Raw genomic sequence first — 20,437 nt, forward strand, 5'->3', positions numbered from 1 at the left:
ACTCGGACTGTTTTGGAGTATTCTCTCCAACGCTGAGTGTCCCGCATTAAAAGTACTGACAGCTAGAATCCACCAGAAGTCATCAGAAAGGTGAAGTACTGAACACCACTGTTTCAGGAACTTTTGAGGAGCCGAGAAGAGCAGATGTGGGGACGATATGCAGCTGTTCTGAAATGTCTGCAGGGCTCACCGGCTGAGAGAAACCCATCTAGGCCCCTCACAAGGCAGGAAGGGGGCTAGTAACTCAGCTGCTAGGTTCCACACAAACCCTGGCCCCGACCTCAGGTACCCTCTTCTGACACCCGGGACAGCCTCAGCACGCGCAGTGTGATGTGAGATCCTGGATCGTGGAGGCAGCACTCGCATTCCTGCACGTGCGACGGTGCTCGGCAGAGAACCCTTCATCCTGTTTTATCAACACTTAGACTAATTGGCCATAGACAGCGTGAGTTTCACATCATTACCTGCACAGACATTTATGGACTGAAATCAGAGGTAACTTTATTTGTTGACCATGGTGAAATCTGAGGTTTGCCAAAAGGGCTTCTTGACAAATAATACTGTCTGCCACTGTCGGCCATGGTCCCTCTTCTTGGACACGGCCTGAGATTTGCAAACACCAAGTCACTACTGGGTTATTGTACATAAACAACTCCCAGAAGAGCCCCGGGGGTGGGCACAGGGTTAGTCGGGGCTCTCCTAGCCTTGCCACAGTCATACACCCACGTAGGAGTCAGATTAAGCTCTCCAGTGCCGGCCCTGCTCACAGGGGGATTCAGCAGTTGGCTGCATACATACAACCCTCCTCCCATTGAGAAGTGGGGTCTGCACCCACATTCTTCGAGGCCAGCTGGGCTCAGAACGGGCAAAGAAGGGTGAACGTGGAGTGGAGAGGCAATAAACCGGTAACTTGAACCCTCAGCTTACAAACTGCCTCCCAACTGCCACGCCCCACCTCAATCTTCCACTCGGCCGTAGTGACACCCCTTAAAGTAAATCACATCATCCCCTCCCCTCTCCAGCCCCATGCTTCCAAGGGCCCTGGCAGCCTCTCCACATTTTTTGCTGCCCCCACACTCTCTGCTCCTGCCACAATGCCCTTCTTGTGGGAACAATTTCCCGTCCCCAACACACACTCCCCATGATGGTTATTAATATAGGTGTCCATGTGACTGGCCCATGGGGCACCCAGATATTGGGTCTAACATTATTCTGGGTGCATCTGTGAGGGTGTCTTGAATGAGATTAACATTTGAATCAGGAGACTGAGTAAAGCAGATTGCCCTCCCCAGTGTGGATGGGCCTCCTCCAAGGAAGAGAGAATTCTCCTGCCTGAAGAGGCTTTGAGCTGGGACATCAGCTTTTTCCTGCCTTTGGACTCAAACAGAAACTTCTGCTCTTCCTGGGTCTCCTGCCTGCCATCCACACATCATGGTACTTCTCAACCTCCATAATCATGAGAGCCAATTCCTTATAATACATTTCTCTGTATACTACAAGATATATACACATGGTAACTAATAGGATAGTTGTACACATAGTTATGTAGTTCCCAGGTCCTGGCAGACTGAGGCCCCGTTCATCAGGACAGGGAACTTGAGTAGGATGAGGGACAAGAAGTTCATCTAGAGATGTTGTGGCACTTGTGGGACATGCAAAGAGCCACGTCTATCCAGATGGCAGGTGGGTCTGGGTCCAGCTGGACGGGAGTTGGCAGCCACTAAGTCATCAGAACTGCAGGTATGGCCCCACTGCGGGATGGCCAATGCCCGGGACAGAAGCCTGGGAACCACCAACATTTGGGGAAGAGCCAGAAGAGAGGCACACTACTCTGGAGGTGAGACAACTAAGAGTGCAGGGAAGCAAGGACCGCACAGAGCCTCAGAAAGGAGACAGTGGCCAATAGCAGCCACCAAAGGGGTAGGACCCAAACCACCCTGGGCTCAGCGGCTGGCCCAAGGACTGGGGCAGGGGCAGGGAATGGTTCTAGTGTACTGAGCAGCGTCTAAGAAGTGAGGTACTTAGTTTGAACAGGAGGAAGAAAAGGAGTTGCAGGGAATGGAGACCCAGGGTCAGGGAGAGCTCCTCTGAGGCTGAGAACTCTTAAATATAGTCAAAAGCATCAGGAAAGCAGGGACATTTGCAGAGAGAGAATGCTTCTTAAAGAGAGTTCACTGCAGAGGTGGCCGGCAGAGCAGACCCCCAGGGGCGCAGGCGGGCAATGGCAGGAGCAGGGAGGGGACCAGCACCAGAGGCATGTCACCCTAGAGGACAGGCAGACCATCTGATGAGGATTTGGGGAGGGGGGAGGGGGACAGAGGCAGAGGCTGGTGCAGGAGGTGTGAAGCCTCTCCAAGGGGGGCAACAGAGTGGGCACGTGTCACTGGGCAGTGCTGAGGAGGTCCAACACGGCAGCCACCTTGTGACTCTTGGCACCATGGCTTCAAACCCACCTTCCAATCAGGGTTGAGTTTTGCTCCTAACTTCTTGAGGCCACAACCAGCTCCTTCCAATGGGATCTCAACATGTTGCACAGGCCAACAGCCAGTGCAGCGCTTAGCACCAGCACCACTCGGAGAGCCTCCATCAAGACAGGCTCCATGTCGGACAGACCTCCTTCCAGCAGCCAGACTCTGCAGACAGCTCCCTGCCACCCATCCCCCCGGCTCATGTCGAGGAAGCACCTTCAATCCACCCCTGCAGCTCACACGAAGACTGAGAAGTGACGGCCAGCCACACCCAGGGCAACGTGGAGCTTTTCATGCCTGGCAGAGCAATATGCTCAAAGGCATTCTTGGACGAAACCCATCCTTTGTCAGGGATCTGGAAGTGAAAACAGATCGCATATTAATTAAATTCACAAGTGATAAACACACGGAGCTCCCAGCCGTCGCTGAGCTGGGAGCCAGGCCAAGGCTGGCGGGGACAGTTCACTGGCCGGTCTCCCCGTGGCCCCTCGCCCGCAGAGACCTGCACCACCCGCACCTCTGCGGCGGAGCCCGGCTCACCCCTGCTCAGACCAGTCCTTCTCTCCTCCGTGTTGCTAAGAGAGTATTCAGTCGCTGAACTGGCCAACAACCCAGGTTAATTGCCTATACAGGGGTAGGGATTTCATGTGCCATCCTTCTGGGAATACTTGTCTGTTAACAGGGGAATGCTAAAGGCTCAGGAATTTGACCCAGAGGTACTCCAATGGGATGTGAGGCAGGATGGCCGCTGACGGAGTGACGAGTACAGGAGGGAAGACCCAGAGCCTCCTACTTGCAGCTGCGGGAAGGTGGGTTTGGAGGCAAAGAGGCTGCAGAACCATCCCAGAGGGTGTGTGCCACTAGGAGCGGAGAGCCAGGTCGGCTGTGGGATCAACGGGGACAGAGGCTGGCTGTGGGCATGCAGGGTGACTCATGCAGGAGGGCCACCCCAGATCGGCCTTCTAGGATGGGTAATGTTTAGATAAGCAGACACGGTCAGCAGCAGGTGGAGCGGGAGGACAGGCCATTCCTGGCAGAAGCAACAACCTATGTCAGTTCAGGTCGATGGCCCAGTGTCCCATGGAGAAGGGAAACGCCAACAGCATGAGGCCACATGGCAGCGGGCCGGTGATGGAGGGGGCTGGGCGCCACACACACTCAGTGCCAGGAGAAACATTAAAAATAGCTTTGGGGAGGAGTGCGCCCGTGGAGCACCCTGACATGACGACAAGGTCCAGGTCCCAGGGTGGTGGAGGGTGAATTCGGAGGAAGGCAGTGTTGGCTGACAGACAACTTTATGTTACCAAGTGAAATTACAGTTGGGGGATCTGGAAGGATCCTTGAGGAATGATGTTTGAAGGAGGGCTAAAACATGAGCGGCCCTCAACGGAGGTCTGGCAGCAAGTGGGGGGTCAGCCATGCAGCCTGCAGGCAAGATGGACACACGGGCAGTGTGAGGACTGAGCCGGGGTGGACGGACAGATGGAAAACAGAGTGCCTTCAGCTTTTATAAGCATTCACATGGAGCCAAACACACGCACACATGTACACACACCCACACGTAATCTGAAACCACCCAGTGCCCAAAATTCTTTTCAGATTTAATACTATGTAATTAATTAACTGCAGAAGAGGTCTGTCATAGCTGAGCCAGAACGTAAAATAACATTCAGGGTATGAAGAGCAGTAACACCTCAGGAACACCCAGTTGAAGACGAACCAGGCAGTTCAGTACAAAGGAGCAAAGTCAAGTGGGACAATACACGGCACTTAACTCTAAATCCCAAACAGGAGTAAAATGAACAAGGGTTTACCAAGAAGATGCTTTTATAACCATGGCCTTCAGAATTCAGTCTCTGCCTGCAGGAATGACTCACAGAGAAATTAATGAAAGTGACCACCACGACAAGAAAAAGCTAACAGCAATCAGATGTCGAGCGCCCATGAGCCAGGCTCCACAGTGGGGGCCGCAGACACAGTATCTAGTCCTGCTAAACCCCGTGGCCGGCTGGAATCCGGCCATAATTACCGTTCTCTTCCTATAGACTCAGAGAGGACATCCAGCACACTCAAGGTCATGGAGCTGTGATAATGTAAATGTTATTGCTGACACCTGTTAAAATTCCATTTTTGAAACAAGGGGAAAATACTCGAATTCAATGATCTAGTTTCAAACCTCCCTCGTTGTTTCCTTTTCTCTTGAGTTAGCAAAACCCCTTTCCTGCTTACTGTCCCAGCCAATGATCTAACTCAGCACCCCGGAGAGCGGCGTCCTTGCTCCTGGCCCTTCCCCAGGGCTCCAGGAGGGTGTGAGGCCAGACCCTCGGAGCCCATGGAGCACGGGACAGTGCCCTCCTCCCGTGAACCCTGCAGCCCTTTGGGCCAGGGCCCACACTGTCTCCCTGGGTGGGAAGGACTGTGAGGCCATGGCTGAATCTGGGGAGACCCTTCCCTTGAGGCCACACAGGGAGGGCAGCATGCCCGGGGGGACCACCAGGCTCCGTGGTCCCAAGCCATCTCCTCCCCACATGGCAGTGCCCCAGGCTCACTCAAAGGGAGGAAGTGACAAATGGGGGAGGGAACTCTTAGGTGTCCCCTACTATGTGTCCCTTCGCCGACGAGAAGCCCCACCATCAGATCGCCCAGAAGCCTTAGTGGAGCATGGCCCCCGTTCTGTGTCCCCTGGGGGCAGGGACAACCGGACCGTGCTTCCGCTGCTTGGGCCTGGAGTCCGCATGGCTGACTGTCCGCCCACCTGTCTCATCTGACGCTCCGTTGAAAGCCTCGGCAAGCTCCACGTTGATATCAATGCTTTCTCCTCAGAGATAAATACAGCTGGGGAGCCTTTCAGAAGTTCTGGTCCCGTTTATTGAAGGTGCCGTCTCCAGTACGCCTTTGTGCTAGTTACCGAGCCAGCCTCCGAGGCGGGGCGCTTGGCGGAGCTGAGAGCAGGGCTGGGGGGCTTTCTGACCTTCCGTCGGACTCCCAGATGCTTACAAGTGCCCTCCACACACAGGGCCCCCGGGCCGCAGTCCTTGGCTTTGCCATATGAAGAAGAAAGCAAAAAGGAAACGAGGGATATCCCTAAGATATAAGAAGCCTTAATGCCACAAGTTTCGAGAGACAGCTAATTTTCTTACGTGTCCTGACAGCTGCTGGACATTCATCCCCATTTGGCTAACACTGAACTTTGCAGAGGCGCCTGTGGAGGCCGCCTCTGAGCCTAGGCCGCTGGAACCAGCAGCTTCCAGAACGGCTCTGCTCCACGTAAGCCCACGTGAGCATTTTAATTTCTCACTACAAAGTTTCGTGGAAGTGTATTTTTAAATGTATAAATATTTATGCCCTTATTTTAAAAATGCTTCGGCAGTCATTTTGTTTCAAGATGCTGGACTGAGCCCACGGCCAACCGAGGGGCACTCGGGTCCCTTCGTGAGGGAGCTCCTTCCCCTGGAAGAGGGGGGTCTGGCGGACAACATGGTGCCGAGCAGCCACAGGAATCAGACATCTCGCTGGCGACCACTCCTTAAATCCCGAGGTCATGCCTTGGAGCCTCGGGGCATCCCTCAGTGTAGACTCCTCTTTTCAGAGACTGAAATGGTTAACCACATCGAGGACCTCACCCTTCAGGCGCCCCCATGGCAAACTCATGGGAAATGGCTAAACCTTAATAAAACAGCGGCTCTATCCTGACCCAGTGATGGATGAGCCTGAGTTCATTTATTCGGCAAATATTTATTGAGCCTCCAGGATGTCAAAGGCCCATACCGGTGCCGGGCTCTGCTATTACACTATTAAATGTTAAAACAATTAAATTTTTCTGTGTCTAGAATGGTTTATAACTTACTCAAAGTGCTCTATGCAAAGGACCCCTGAAGTGTGCGGCGAGTTAGCCACAGAGATTTCGTCACTGACTGTAAATCACACAACATAAACAAATAAGAACATTATTTAAATGAGAGGCCCTTTACTTACAGAAACCGTATCACAGATATTTTCTTTCAAGATCTAATTAGATTTAAAGCTTCATTTGGGAAACAAGATGAAAATGAACGTCTTCTCCTAAGGGCATCTGGACGGGAGTAAGCTGCATGCATAATTTTTTTTTATCGTATAGCAAATTTGCCCAGGTAATAATCAAACAAAAGAACTCTGTTCTAGGAGGAGAGTAAAAGGGAAGAAAAAATAAACTGAGCCATGCATTGTGACAGTGGACGATCCCACCACCATGCTCCTGACTGGTCTCACTGACCATCAGCCACGGATTGTGACAGTGGACGATCCCACCAGCACGCTCCTGACTGGTCTCACTGACCATCAGCCACGGATTGTGACCATGGATGATCCCACCAGCACTCTCTGACTGGTCTCACTGACCATCAGCCACGGATTGTGACCGTGGACAATGTCACCAGCACGCTCCTGACTGGTCTCACCGACCATCAGCCACGGATTGTGACCATGGACGATCCCACCACCATGCTCCTGACTGGTCTCACTGACCATCAGCCACGGATTGTGACAGTGGACGATCCCACCAGCACGCTCCTGACTGGTCTCACTGACCATCAGCCACGGATTGTGACCATGGATGATCCCACCAGTGTGCTCCTGACTGGTCTCACTTACCATCAGCCACGGACTGTGACCGTGGACGATCCCACCAGCACGCTCCTGACTGGTCTCACTGACCCTCAGCCATGGATTGTGACCGTGGACGATCCCGCCAGCAGGCTCTGACTGGTCTCACTATTTTTAACCACTATTGGTGGAAAACTAATACTGTTTAATTCAGTGACTCCCAGTGTGTTTAAAATGTACAAATTCAAGGACAGTACTGAAGTTCCTAAAATAAAATACCTTAACATATATACATGGATGCCTCAGAGTGCTCTGACATTCAAAACAGAACAAAAGATAAGCTCCACCAACCCTTAAAGATGTGCGGTGAGTCACCTGACCCTTCGTAGGGCCCCTAAGTACCCAAATGCACAGATAAGCATAGACCAACTTAGCCTGCTGAGGCCTGCTTGCTTTGAAAGCACACAGCTCTACCCTAAACTCATTATATTAGGTGCCATTATTTGTCTGAAAATCATAAAAATATAACTGATGTCCACTTTGATTTAAAATACTATAAATAATACATAAATTTATTATATGAATAAGATATATTACATATAACATAATATAAAGTTAATATATATATTTGTAAAACAGATTGTATGAAGAAGAGATACACTAAACAGGAGGAATTCTTTATTTTGCAAAAATATTCTTTACTTTAAAGGAACTGCTGCAAAGTTCTTTTAAGCATTGAGCTCCCAAAGGCATTGAAGTGTTGGTCTATAGGGCAGTGACTTTTGGACAGAAATGTGAACTCTGGAGGAGCCACTGCTGAGCAAGGACAGGGCAGGAGTGAGCATCACATGACCTCTGGGGAGAGGATGCCCAGGGCCAGAGTGAGTCCCACCGGCTCCATCTGCATCCGCCCAGGGCTCCACCCTGCATCACAGCGGCAGGTGTCCGCACAGGTGCACTCTCTGTAGCTGTATGCAGGTTACTGGCAGACAGATGCCCGCATATTTGTAAGGCAGATCCAGAGAGAGGAGGGCCTTGTGAGGCTCTGTGCACCCAGGTGCTGATGCCCCTGCTAGCCGTCCCTCACCCGGTCAGCTTGGATCTGGCTTCCTGACCCCAGCCCCAGGCCCCTAGCTCCACATGAGAGCCCTCGCCAGACCAGAAATGTCCCTCTGTCACTTGGCCTGGCCCCCTAACAGCAGTGGGGCAGGCCAGAAGGCTGGGAACCACCTATTAGGACATCACCTATCCCCCGTCCTTGGCTCTGACCTCTCAGCTTGAGCCTGGACGCCTGGGCACAGACCACACGTATCAGCTACAAGGCATAGTCCACAGAGCCATGTCCCTGTCTCACAGCTGGACCTGGGTGAGGTGAGGCTTGGTCACGTCTTACAGAAGATAAAGGAGGGACTCCAAGGGTGGCCCCGAGGAACCGGCCGCAGTGAGCCACAGAGACCACAGGCAGCCACGCAACACTGTCTGCCACATGCCGGTCTTCACACTGAGTGACAGCCAACCAAAGAGGATGGGGTGAGAGGAATGGCGCTTTCAGCACAGGGGAAGCCCCCCGGGGATGAGGAAAATCTCATCCACAAATCAGGGAGGACAAAGCCTGCACCTTCCCCAGATGAGCACTACGTATTTGCGAAAAAACAAAAAATTTCTGTGGATTGAAATGTCCAGCTCGCTAAACATTATTATTCGAGGGTCTCCAGTGATGTTCGTGATGTTGGCTGTCAGTTAAGTAACGGGGGGAGGGGAGGTTGGCAGATGCCATGGCCTGTGATCCCTCCCCTGCTGAAGGAGGAGTCAGCACAAGGGGGGCTCAAGGGCCATGGTGGCGCGGTGTCCGCAGGAGGGAGACCCTTCCCCAAAGGAGGGCAGTCACTTGACCACCAGGGCTCATGACACTCTTTTCCTGACTTCCATGATAGGCATTTTCTACACTTCCAAGTAAGAAATATCTGGTCGTATTTTTGCTGAATTATCTCACACTTGAGAATCCTCACAATCCAAAGTATGGTGAGATCCTGTGAGCATCTGTGTCCTGCCGGCATCCTCCAGTTCACAGAAATGCCCATAATTTCCATGTCAGAGTCTACGCCGGCACCCACCAAACCAGCAATCCAGTTTGGACGCGCCCTCCACTCCCAGACCCGTGGTCCCAGCTACCAGCTCCACTGGGAAACTGAATGCCCGCCCCCTGCAGGGATCCGTGTCTCAGCCAGCCACACAAGCCAAAACCCAGGGACTCCTTCCATTGGCGCCTCTCAAACCAACCCCAGATTCAAATTCTAGCTGTTACCAAAATCCTGCCAGATTTTCCCAGTAAAGGTTTCCAAGCACTATACTTTCCTCTTCGGACCACCTCTGCCACCGTGTCTGAGACACTGCACCCCTCTCCTGCCCACTCTCCTCTTCTACAGAATTGTCCGTGCCCCTCTGAGATCCATTCTCACCCGACAGCCAGGGGATTTTATGACCACAGATCTGAACTTGTCATGCTTGTGCCCAAAACCCTCAGTGGCTTCCCAAGACCTTCCAAATCAATTCCACCACCCGCCTCCTGCTGCTGTATAAGCTCCACTGGCCCCACACCCTGTTTCTCCTGACACACTGTGACCCAGACACGCTGACCTCCTCCCTCCAACACAGCTGCCTGCATTCACCTCGGGGCCTTTGCACACACTGTTTCCCCTCCCCAGACTGCTCTTCTCTTAATTCCTGTTCTTCTGAAGCACTACTTCCTCCACAAAGTTTCTACCAACTTCGTTCCCCTTCTCTACACCCTCAGGACACCCTCTTCTCCTGCGCAGCACATGACATAGATTGTGATCACATTCTGAAGAGATTGTTGGATTAACGTCCATCTCCTGGCAGGAACGATGGCTCTTCACACTTCCGAATGCTCTGGGCCTAGTGTGTCCCAATTCCCTGCAGAATTGACTACCGGATAAATGAGCAAACAAACCAATCGAAGTAGTTGATACATCCTTCCACGTTACATCACATCCAACTTGGCTAAACCACAAGAGGCTAATTCCTCCCAAAGGTTGTGTGTTTCCTAGCTGGTGCTAAGAAGACCATTATAGAATCGGGATTTGGGACTTTTCTAGCATGACTCGTGACAGTCTTGATGGGATTGTCTATGGCGTCCGCACAGAAGCAGCCGAGAAAAGGAGCAGCTGAGCAGAGCACAAATGGAGTCTCTGCAGACATACGGCAAGGCTGTGGGGTCTGAGGGGAGGGGGGCACGGCAGACTCACACATGACACACCCAAGTCAGGGCTGAGGGACAGGATGGTTATCAAGGCCCACTGGCCCTGGCCACCATGACCCGGCAGGGAAGGAGCCCCCTTTCTGCCTCCAGTCTCTCCCTAGTGCCACCACTGCTCAAACCCAGCAGAAGTCAGAGGGCGAGGGGCCCAGATGATGAAGCCCACAGAGGTCAGCCCGCCGCGGCCCACCACAGGGCTGAGGATGAGAGGGAATGGTTTGGAATGCCAAAGAGAGTATTAGCAGCTCCCATGTCATCTGTGCTGTCAGATACAGAGGACGAAGACGGGCACCGAGGCCTTGTTTAGTGCGGGTCCCACAAGGTCATGCGGGTCCCACGAGGTCATGCACGGCGAGTGTGAGCTGCAGAGACAGCAGCAAGCAGAGTCCGGGGATGTGCCCCAGGGCCTCTCTGTGCTGTGGCCAGGCGGACCCGGCGCTGCCCTCACCCCGTCCAGCACGGTCCACACACCACGGAGGAGCTCACTTCTCTTCCCCTTTCCCCTCTTACAAGACAAGAAATGAAACTGGAGACATCTGCAAGCAACCCATGCTCCTTACAGCATGTTCGGCCTCCAAAGCCACTGGACGTTTTGCCAAGCTATAGTTCTGAGCTAATCAGGTGAACACACAGCACAGCACAAAGGGTGAGCTAAGGGCTGGCCTCAAACACTCTCCCCACATCCCTCCTCAAGTGCATTAAGATATTTTAGAGCTCGCTTGCAAGTTCCAACCTTAAAATCCTGATTATTTATTTATGCCCTTTTTGTCTAAGAAGTTAAATCCCCAAAGCATCTCAATTTAGATCAAAAGCAATTTACCAAACTCCAGCTGGCACACCTGTGCCTATGATTTGTTAATTACCTGCTTAGCATTTCCAGGGCTGTGAGGCAGAGGCGCAGCCTCGCCGGCTGCAGGAGAACCCTCTGATACTCCCCTCCTGGAATAGAGCCTTCCAGAACGCCTGAGGTGTCAGTGGGTGAAGCGATTCCACAGCTACCGAACCACATGCAGTCCTGCAAATTGCTTTTCTTTTCCAGGGTGAGGAACTCAACACCGAGCAAACAGACACATAAATGAAGTGAAGCTGCTGACATATTTCTTGGCTACCTGATCAAATTATATAATGGCACTAATATATCTTATCAGCAGTGATCTATCACACATGGGATCATCAAGTACTAGCACCCCATTTATTTCTCCAGTGCCCTTGGTTTACAATTTGGCTTTAGGATATTAGGAATAACAATAATTACTTGCTTTTACATTGCTTCAAACGAAAGAAATCATTAAACTGCACACATGAAAAGATGATCTCATTTCAGAGACGGCTTTGTTAGCTTTGCTTTCTTGCTCTCTTTTCCTTCTTCCCTCATCCCCTCCTTCTTTCCTACCCCCTCACTACATTCTTCACAGTCATCTGGGTAAGCATCACCCTCTGTAGCAGTATAACCAGTGGCGATGAATGCCAAGCAATTAAGAACATAGGGAGTTTATTATAGCAATGCAATGCAAAATGTTTTTTTCTGGGTCCCCCCCCCCAGTTTTCTTGTGAAGAAATGGAAAGCATAACCTTTTCTGAGTCCCACCACTGCCGGAGAGAGGCAAAGAAACTGGGGCTCTGTAGTGGGCTGCATCACATGCAAGGAGTTTTTAAGTCTTAATTTGCTCACTGCTTTTTCAATTAAACTCTGAGGGAGTTGAATATGCCCTGTGCTTTGAAAACATCTAGAAAATTAAGATTATAAAACGTACTGGCTTCTGGGAGTAAGTAGCAGAGCTGCAGCTCAACACCTCTGGGCAGCGGCTTTCTGATCCTCTCCCCCCCCATTAAGCCCCCACCATACTCTATTTTTATCTCTTCCATGAAACCTGCCACGTTTTAACTTGTGTTGTAATTGTAATTATGTCCTAGCTCGTTCATTACGCTGCAAGTCCCTTTAAGGCCAGATCCTATCGTGGATTCCTCTCTGCATCCCGCCCCCACCCTGCACCCACCCACGGAAACCACTCAGGACCCACAAGGACTGCCAGGAGCCGGCCAGCACTGTTGTCTCTCCCAGGCTTCGCATCTTTCTGGTCTTCACTCCACTCCTCTCCAGGAAGAGCACTGCAGCATCTTCCCAGCAGAGCATGTGTCTCCAATGTTGTTTCATGTTCCAACACAGAAAACTCCACCGAAATGTCTTCACAATTACCCCTCTCACTTCAGTCAGTCCTACGCCAAGAGCTTGATGTGCCGGGTTAGAAAAAATGGTATAAAAACGTATTCTAGTAGTCACAACGAAATGAATTCTATGCTTAATAACACAACGCGAACAATTTCAAAAAATACAATGAATAATGAGTCTAGAGCCACTCGTCTGTTTCCCTCCGTGCGGCGTGACATGGGCAGAGGTTCTCATTCGGGAATTGCAATCCATTTGGATAATGAAGCTAACAAAATGCTGTGTCCGTTGGGTGTCCTAGGACCCGTGAGTGTGTGCGTGCTCAAAAATGCTCACCTGTGATCTCACTTGTGCAAACGGAAGATAGAGGCATGTGTTCATTCAGTGACATAATGGCAGCACAACTAATGCCAAAGCAATGCGCCATCATCGCCCTCGAAACCCACAGGAATGAAGCGCTGTGCTGGACAGCACACGGGGTCGGGTTCCCTCTTCAGGTAGGGACCGCCTCCTCGGCTACCTGGTCTCACTCCATCCTCTGGCCGGCTGGAGTCAGAGCGCTCCAGGCTGACGGTCTCAGGAGAGCTTGCATCCTCCACAGACAGCCCAGAGTGCCCGACGGTCACAGAAGACCCGCGGCCACGGGCAGGGAGGGGCGGCAAACATCCTCGGGCTCAAAGCTCCTTAGGGTCTAACCCATGTGGGGGAACCGCAGCTCGGGCGACAGCCACTCAGACACACCAAGGCTCCAATCACCCAGCGCTTCCGAAGCAGTCACAGCCCGCGCTGCATCGTTTCTGGAGCGTCCGCGTGACCGCTCCCTGGCCCCCACACCTGCCTCCGTGGCTGAGCTTCGGGCAGATCCAGCTTCCCAGCCAGGCGTGTCAGGAGCACAGTCCACCTCTCCTCCCAACCTAGAATCCCATTGCTCATGGCTGATAACAACAATGAGAGACACCACGCCATGGTCCAGAAGGCACCCCACCTGTCCCCTCAGAAACACCCTGAGACTGAGCTCAAAGTGAGTTAGGGCAGCGCCAGGGGGGGCTCGGTGCCCCCGCATCCACGTCCCCCTGCCTGTCATGGAGTCACATGTTGTGCATTAGTGTTCTAGGGCTGCTGTAACAGATGAACACAAAAACAAGAGAAATGTGTGTCTCCCCGTTCTAGAGGACAGACACCCAACATCAGGGTGTCAGCAGGGTCGGTCCTTCTGAAGGCTCTGGGGGAGCGTCTACTACAGGCCTCTCTCCTGCTTCTCGCCACTGCCAGCAAGCATGGCATTGCCGATCCTCTGTCACTCGTGGCCTTCCTCCCGAGTCTCTGTGTCTGTGTCCTGGGCTCCAGAGCCCACCTGGTTCATCCAGGATACTCACATCTTGAGATTCTTAATTACATCTGCAAAAACCCTTTTTTTCTAAATAAGGTCCCACGTGGGTAGACATACCTTTTGGGGATGGGAGCCCCAGTCTACCCACCACACACACTCCTCCTCTGAATCCTTACAAACCCTGGTAACCTGTGCCTCATTTCTCCCGCACTGGTCAGTGAGTCGAACAAAACACCACTTCCCTGCAAAGTGCACGGTCAGCGCCATGGACAGGTGACATTGTTGCTAAGCAGCTTTTCCAGTGGGGCACACTGGTCTTGCCTTTCCAAACTCCCGGAGAACAAGAACAAAGGGTTTTGTTTTGTTTTGTTTTTCATTTCCATAGAACAGGCCTCTATTAGGGACATAATGTTTTAAACTTCTCTTGTGATTGTCTGTGGTTAGCTGCATTATTTCCCCGAGATTCGATTTTGTGGATTTGGATCAGGGAGAAGAGAGAAGAGCTGAGAGTGGAGAAGTGCTATCTTTGCAGACATTCCTGAGCAAGCACCTGCCAGCCACACGCCCTGCCGGAAGCCCTGTTCAGAGCAAGACAAAAGCAGAGTTGGGTCCTCAGGAGCTCAGGGTCTAACTGGGAACACAAACACGTAACAATTCACTATTGATACAATGTGATACACGCAATAATACAACCCTGAACAGAACATAAGGGCAGGACGCAACTCACTCAGCGGACAGAACTGAGGGCTAATGTCTCAGATGAAATGGCCCTCTGTCAGGTTTGAAGAGAAGGGCATTTAGAACAAACGACAAGAGGACAAAAAAGTAGAAAGAAATAAAGATTTGGAGATCATGCAGTTTTATTTGGGGGCAGAAGGTGGAGGAAGCAAAGCTTTAAATGCAGATTGAAGCTGGTTTGGAAGTTGCCTTAAATGCCACTTTGAACTTCTGTCCTATAGACAATGGGTGTTCTAAAGGTCCCCACCTCCTCAGCTGGGGAAGACCCCTGCCCCTGCCAGCATTTCTGCACATAAAAGCACAAATTGTTCACTGAAGGACTCCAGGGCTACCATTCACACGACAGTCCAGAAGAATGACCCCCCCCCCCGCCCCAGACTTGTGCAGTGTTCAACACTGCAACCGTATAGGGCCATCCTGCCCTTCATTCTCTCTTCCCACCCAACAGCCTTTTGTGTGAAAGGAAGATTTTTGCAGTTAGATATTTTGGGACTGGAAGCTAGTACTGGTAATACATCAGAACTAATCAGAATAAAGCATGACAGACTGTCATAAAAGCTTGCTTGGTAATTCATGCTAGCATTTATAACATATAAATAAGTCATGTATAGCGTAGCTGTGCAGAAAGCCTGCAATGAGAGAGTAAATAATAAAATGATGAAAGGTTGCCAAACTAGAGTATGTCTATCAGGGTATTACAGGAATTATTTTAAGGTTTCATTTAAGAAGAGAGCATAAGAACAGATTTATGAAATGGAAGGAAGTCCAAGCTGATCACTGGCACAAACTTGAAAGCAAGGCAGCGCTGTGTGTTGGGGAGAGCTGGAAGCAGTTAGCAGACCCAGGTGACCCAAAGCCACTGCCTTACCCTCTTCCTGAGGTCACAACACTCATGAGACAATCAGATGCTGACCATTTTACAGAGTCATTGTGAAGATCTTGTACGAAAACTGGGAAAATAGAAGGGGATATATTCATGTAAACCACAATTTTGTCAGGGGAAAATGAAAAAGCACGCTAAATTCTTAGGCATTGGAAAGGAAATGAAGAAGTTTACCCATTGTGAACTTTTCCCTCCTCCTGACTCAGATATCAGCATCTAATATATTGGGAAGACAATTAGCAATGATCCTGCATTAAAAAAACAGAGTCAAGAGAGAGCAAAGGATCTGACATATCTACAGCTAGAAATGCAGGAGGGGGAGACGGCTTAATTTTAGAAGGCTTGGGCCAAAGTATTAGCACACGGCGAGGGTACATTAGTAAGTCTGTACCCATAACAACACTGCCTTCAGCTTATTCAGGCCAGGCAGCTCAATACAAGAAAGATCGACAATTTGGAAGAGGTTCAGAGAAGAACAGAGTAACAACACTGTTAAGGGGCTGGTTTCAAGGATTGATGTAGGAGGGAAGATTAAGGACGCTAAGTGTGCACAGCTTCCCTAATCATGGTCTAAGTGAAGACAAGATAAACATCATCAGATATTTAATGGGTAGAAGCAGTGAGGATAGAAGGGGATTATTTAGACGAGATTCTCAATTTATGCAACACATTGTAAACTGTTGTGCAGAGCTACAGGATGAGGACTTGGCTCGTGGAGAGGACCTGGAAACGAAGTTGAGCCGAAATTGGTTTATAGGGCTCCACTTACTTCCAGGGAAGCCTCTATCCCAGCCATTGAAATGGCTGAAAAGATGAGGTTGATCTTCATTTGTGGAATGACAGGCTGTGCTTACACTAACATAAGCCGCATGTTGGCAGGGAATAAACTGGAATAAATGGATTTAGGCAAAATACCGATTACCCATCCCAGTCCTAGCATTCTATTCCAGGGAGCCACCATGAAGGAGAACAGAGCTGCAATTCTACTCCTGTATCTCAACGAAAAACAATCTCTCAAGTGTCTAACTCCTTAATTCACCCCCACTCCTTCCGGGTTGACTGGTATTTTCATTCTACCAAGACCTTACCCACTCACATCATTATTATTATTTATAATCAACACGTTCTACTGATTCTTTGCTTGCCATTGCCTCTGGCCATCTTTCGTGGTGACTAGATTTTGTTGCTGTGATGGTGGTGGTGGTTGATGGTGGTGACAGTGGTGATGGTGGTGATAATGGAATGGCGCTGATGGTGGTGATGGAGGTGGCGATGGAGGTGGTGATGGGGTGGTGGTGGTGATGGTGGTAGTGACTCTGGTGGTGACTGGTGGTGATGGTAGATGATGGGTGTGGTGGTGATGGTGGTAGTGGTAGTAGTGGTCATGGTGGTAGTGGTGATGGTGGTGCTTTTGGTGGTAGTGACTGTGGTGATAACAGTGGTGGTGGTGGTGATGGTGGAGGTGATGGAGGTGGTCATGATGATGGTTATGAAGGTGATTTGGTGATGGTGGTGATGATGATGGCGATGGTGGTGATGGTGGTGGTGGTGATGGTGGTGATGATGATGGTAGTGTTGATGACAGTGGTGATGGAGGTGGTCATGATGATGGTGATGAAGGTGATGATGATGGTGATGATGATTTGGTGATGGTGGTGATGGTGGTGGTGATGTGGCGGTGATGGTGGTGGTGGTGGTACTGGTGATCTTATAAACTACCTCCGAGGCTTATGCTAAGCCAGTGCTATGTGGGGGTCAGTAAGGATAGTGGGTATTTAAAAACTGAGATGTATCCTACCAGAAAACAATGATGACCAGGGAGACTCAATACCTGCAATTCCATGTGGGTTTTATTTGTGCATTATAAATCCGTATAAATGGTATTGAGCTACAGATCACATTCTGTTTGTTTTGTTGTTGCTGCCGCTGTTTTAGTTAACACCATGTATTTAGGATCTGTCTCTACCACTTCCGGGATGCGTCATTCACTATTTTCTGCCGCACCATGTTCTGCAGCATCCATCTGCCACCATGTGACCCAGTCATTCCCCAAGGGATGGATCCACCAGGTTGCCTCCCGCGTCCCAACACTACATTCAAAGCTGGAGTGAACATCTCAAACACTACACATATGGCGGACCTGTGCTGGAGTTTCTCCGGGGCATGCCCAGGAGTGGGATGGTTGCATTACGAGATATACAGAGTATCTACTTTTGCTACAGAATCCCAGACTGGCCTTCAGAATGATTGTCCTACCTATCTTTCCTCTAAACGTGGGGTAACTCCCATTTTCCCACATCCTTGGTAATACTCGATATTAAAAGATTGTCCACTTTTTGGTACTTTTATATATGTATGATGGTATTTCATGATTGTTCTGATTTTTATTTCTCTGATAACTGGAAATCAAGAACATCTGATTGATGGTAAACTTTCCGAGTCAGAGACTGACCAGGAAAATAGAAACCACACTAGGTATTTCAAATGAAGGGGATTTAATTTAAGGAACTGATTACAAAATTGTAGGAACAATGGAAGGAGGAAATCAGAAGGGGTGGGGACCCAGAGGTTAGTCACTGCAGGATGCCGCCGTACCCTCCAGAGAGCTGGAGGAGTGGGGAGGGAAACGTGCAGGCCACAGCTGCCATAATGCCGCTGTGGGAACTGCCAAAGGCCTTGGGAGACCCCAGCCACTGCAGCCAGGCCCTGGCGCTCCTGAAACCCCAGCCAGCAGACACCAGCACTGCCCGGTAACCACAGCTGCCAGGGCCACCAGGGGGCACAGCCATGACAGCCAGCTTTGGGCACTGGATCTCAAAGTTACCCACCGCTGCTGTTGCAGGAACTACCAAGGACCAGTGGAACCCAGGGAGGCCGACCGCAGTGACTCATTCCGACGACCATGGCGCAGGCCAGCAGACCTGCTTTTTCCGGCAAGATGAAGTCAGGCCAGTGTCATCCAGACTTTAAAAGCTCCCACCTGACCAGTGAATCACTGTGGCACTTGATTCATTAGCATCAGCTTCCAGGTGGTTCAAATAATCCCCCAAAGTCTGGGTGTCCCTCTCTCTCCAGCGCATGTGTCCTCAGGACCCCTTCGGGAAGCTCAGATGTAGATGTGCCATTGACTCCTGTACACGGATGTGGAGCCCCTTCTGCAAAGAGACTTGATCTTCCCATTCCTGAGGCAGTGGGCTGGCCTAGGTCTAGCAGATTGCAGGCGATGCCTTAGATGACCGTTTCTGTTCCCCCATGGTTACTTATGAGTACTGAGAGCTAGCTGGCCCCCACCCATTTCATTCCTGAGGACAGTGTGGCCAACCAGCCATGCCAAGTTTCCTGCAGTTTGAAGCATTTTTACTGTGCATTTTTACTGTCACTCCACACCTGCCGCCCATAAGGACAGCCAGCCAGCCCCATCTTGCCTCTGAAGTGACATGCCACCACGTGGAATTTATGCCTGGGGACAAAGTGCCTGCTGCAAGCAGGCCCCCATTTCGAAGGCAGCATTTCCTTCTGCGGCCCATGGCTTAGGGAAGACAGCGTTCTGGGCTTCACGAAGGTTCTGCAGCTCTGTCATCTCTGTATTTCTCAGGACCTTAGCAATGGGATGTCCTCGGGGCCTCTTGGCTGACAAAGGGGAGGGTGGGGAGGAGCCCTGTACACGACGAAGGACTTCCTGTACCCTAAGCCCGTGGACCAGGCTCACTGGAAACAGACTCTGAGGTGAGGAATGGTGGTGGAAGGTCTGCTGGGATGCACTTGGCAGATAGGCTGCGAGGGCATAAGGCAGGCAGGCTTAGGCACAAGCATAAGCAAACCGGCATCGTGACTGACACCAAGCCCTCATCCAATTTTATGGGCACCTTTGAAGCTGAGCAATCCTTTCAAAATCATTGCAAACGGAGGCAGCGGGGCTGGGCCTTTGTGTCCTCGCATAAACCACCTTCTGGAAGGAAGAGCTGTATCCGCGGGCCAGGCGGCTCCCTGCAGCCGCAGATGTTTCTCAGTGAGGCACCCTGGGAGCCAAAGGTGCTGCTGATCGCTGTGAGGACGGGCTCTGGGCAAAACCCTGCGAGGACCCTTGCAGCCCCCGTCCCCACTTCACTCCAGGGAGGCCCTGCTGTTCCCACCTCGGGGCTCCAGGGCATGGTCAATGCACTGCCCATGAGCCACCATGTCTCCTTCTAAGAAATGCCTGACCTGCGTATATCCCCTGCGCATTTTTCTATTCAGGCTCAAGTCCTTTTCTTATTAATTTACGGGAGTTCTTAATATAGTCTATTTAGGACATTCCAAATATCTTCTACTTTCCTACCCACCTGAAACTGTTATTAATGATGCTCTTCACTGAAGAGAAGTCTTTAATTTGGAGGCCACCACTCCAAAATTGTTTCACCCTCAGGCCTTGGGTCTTCTGAAATGTCTCCCCCGTCAAGATCACAAAGATATTCCACTGCATTTTCCTCTGTTAATTTTATCATTTTTTTTAATTTGCACAAAGTTTGACTCTACACATCGTGTGAAGTGGGGATATAACAGTCCTTCCCATTCAGTAAGTCAGTTTTCCCAAACCGTCTCTGAAGAGCCCGTCCTCCCGCCTGCGTGGGGCTGCCGGTCAGACCGTTCCCGCACACATGTGTCTGGTTCTGGGCCCTCTGTCCTGGCCCCCAGGTCCACTTAAAATTTCATGCACCAGCACCAAGTTCTCTCCTTGGTTTGGTTTGGCTTGGTTTAGTGTTCTGTGTTTACTGTTGACTTTTAACACCCTTAATATGTGGTAGGGGGTTTTTCCTGTTTGAGCTTCTTCTACAAACATTTCTAGGTTATTCATGCACCTTTATTTTTCCAAATAAATCCATTTCTTGAGTTCCTGAAAGAAATCTTGCTGGAATTTTCATTGAAATTACAGTGACATTATTGATTAATTTGGGACAAACTGACATCTTACAATGCTAAACTGTTCCACCCGGGAGCACAATGTCTCTCCCCA

This window comes from Ursus arctos, unplaced genomic scaffold (genome assembly GCF_023065955.2).
Source record: "Ursus arctos isolate Adak ecotype North America unplaced genomic scaffold, UrsArc2.0 scaffold_3, whole genome shotgun sequence".
In the NCBI taxonomy this organism is placed as follows: Eukaryota; Metazoa; Chordata; class Mammalia; order Carnivora; family Ursidae; genus Ursus; species Ursus arctos.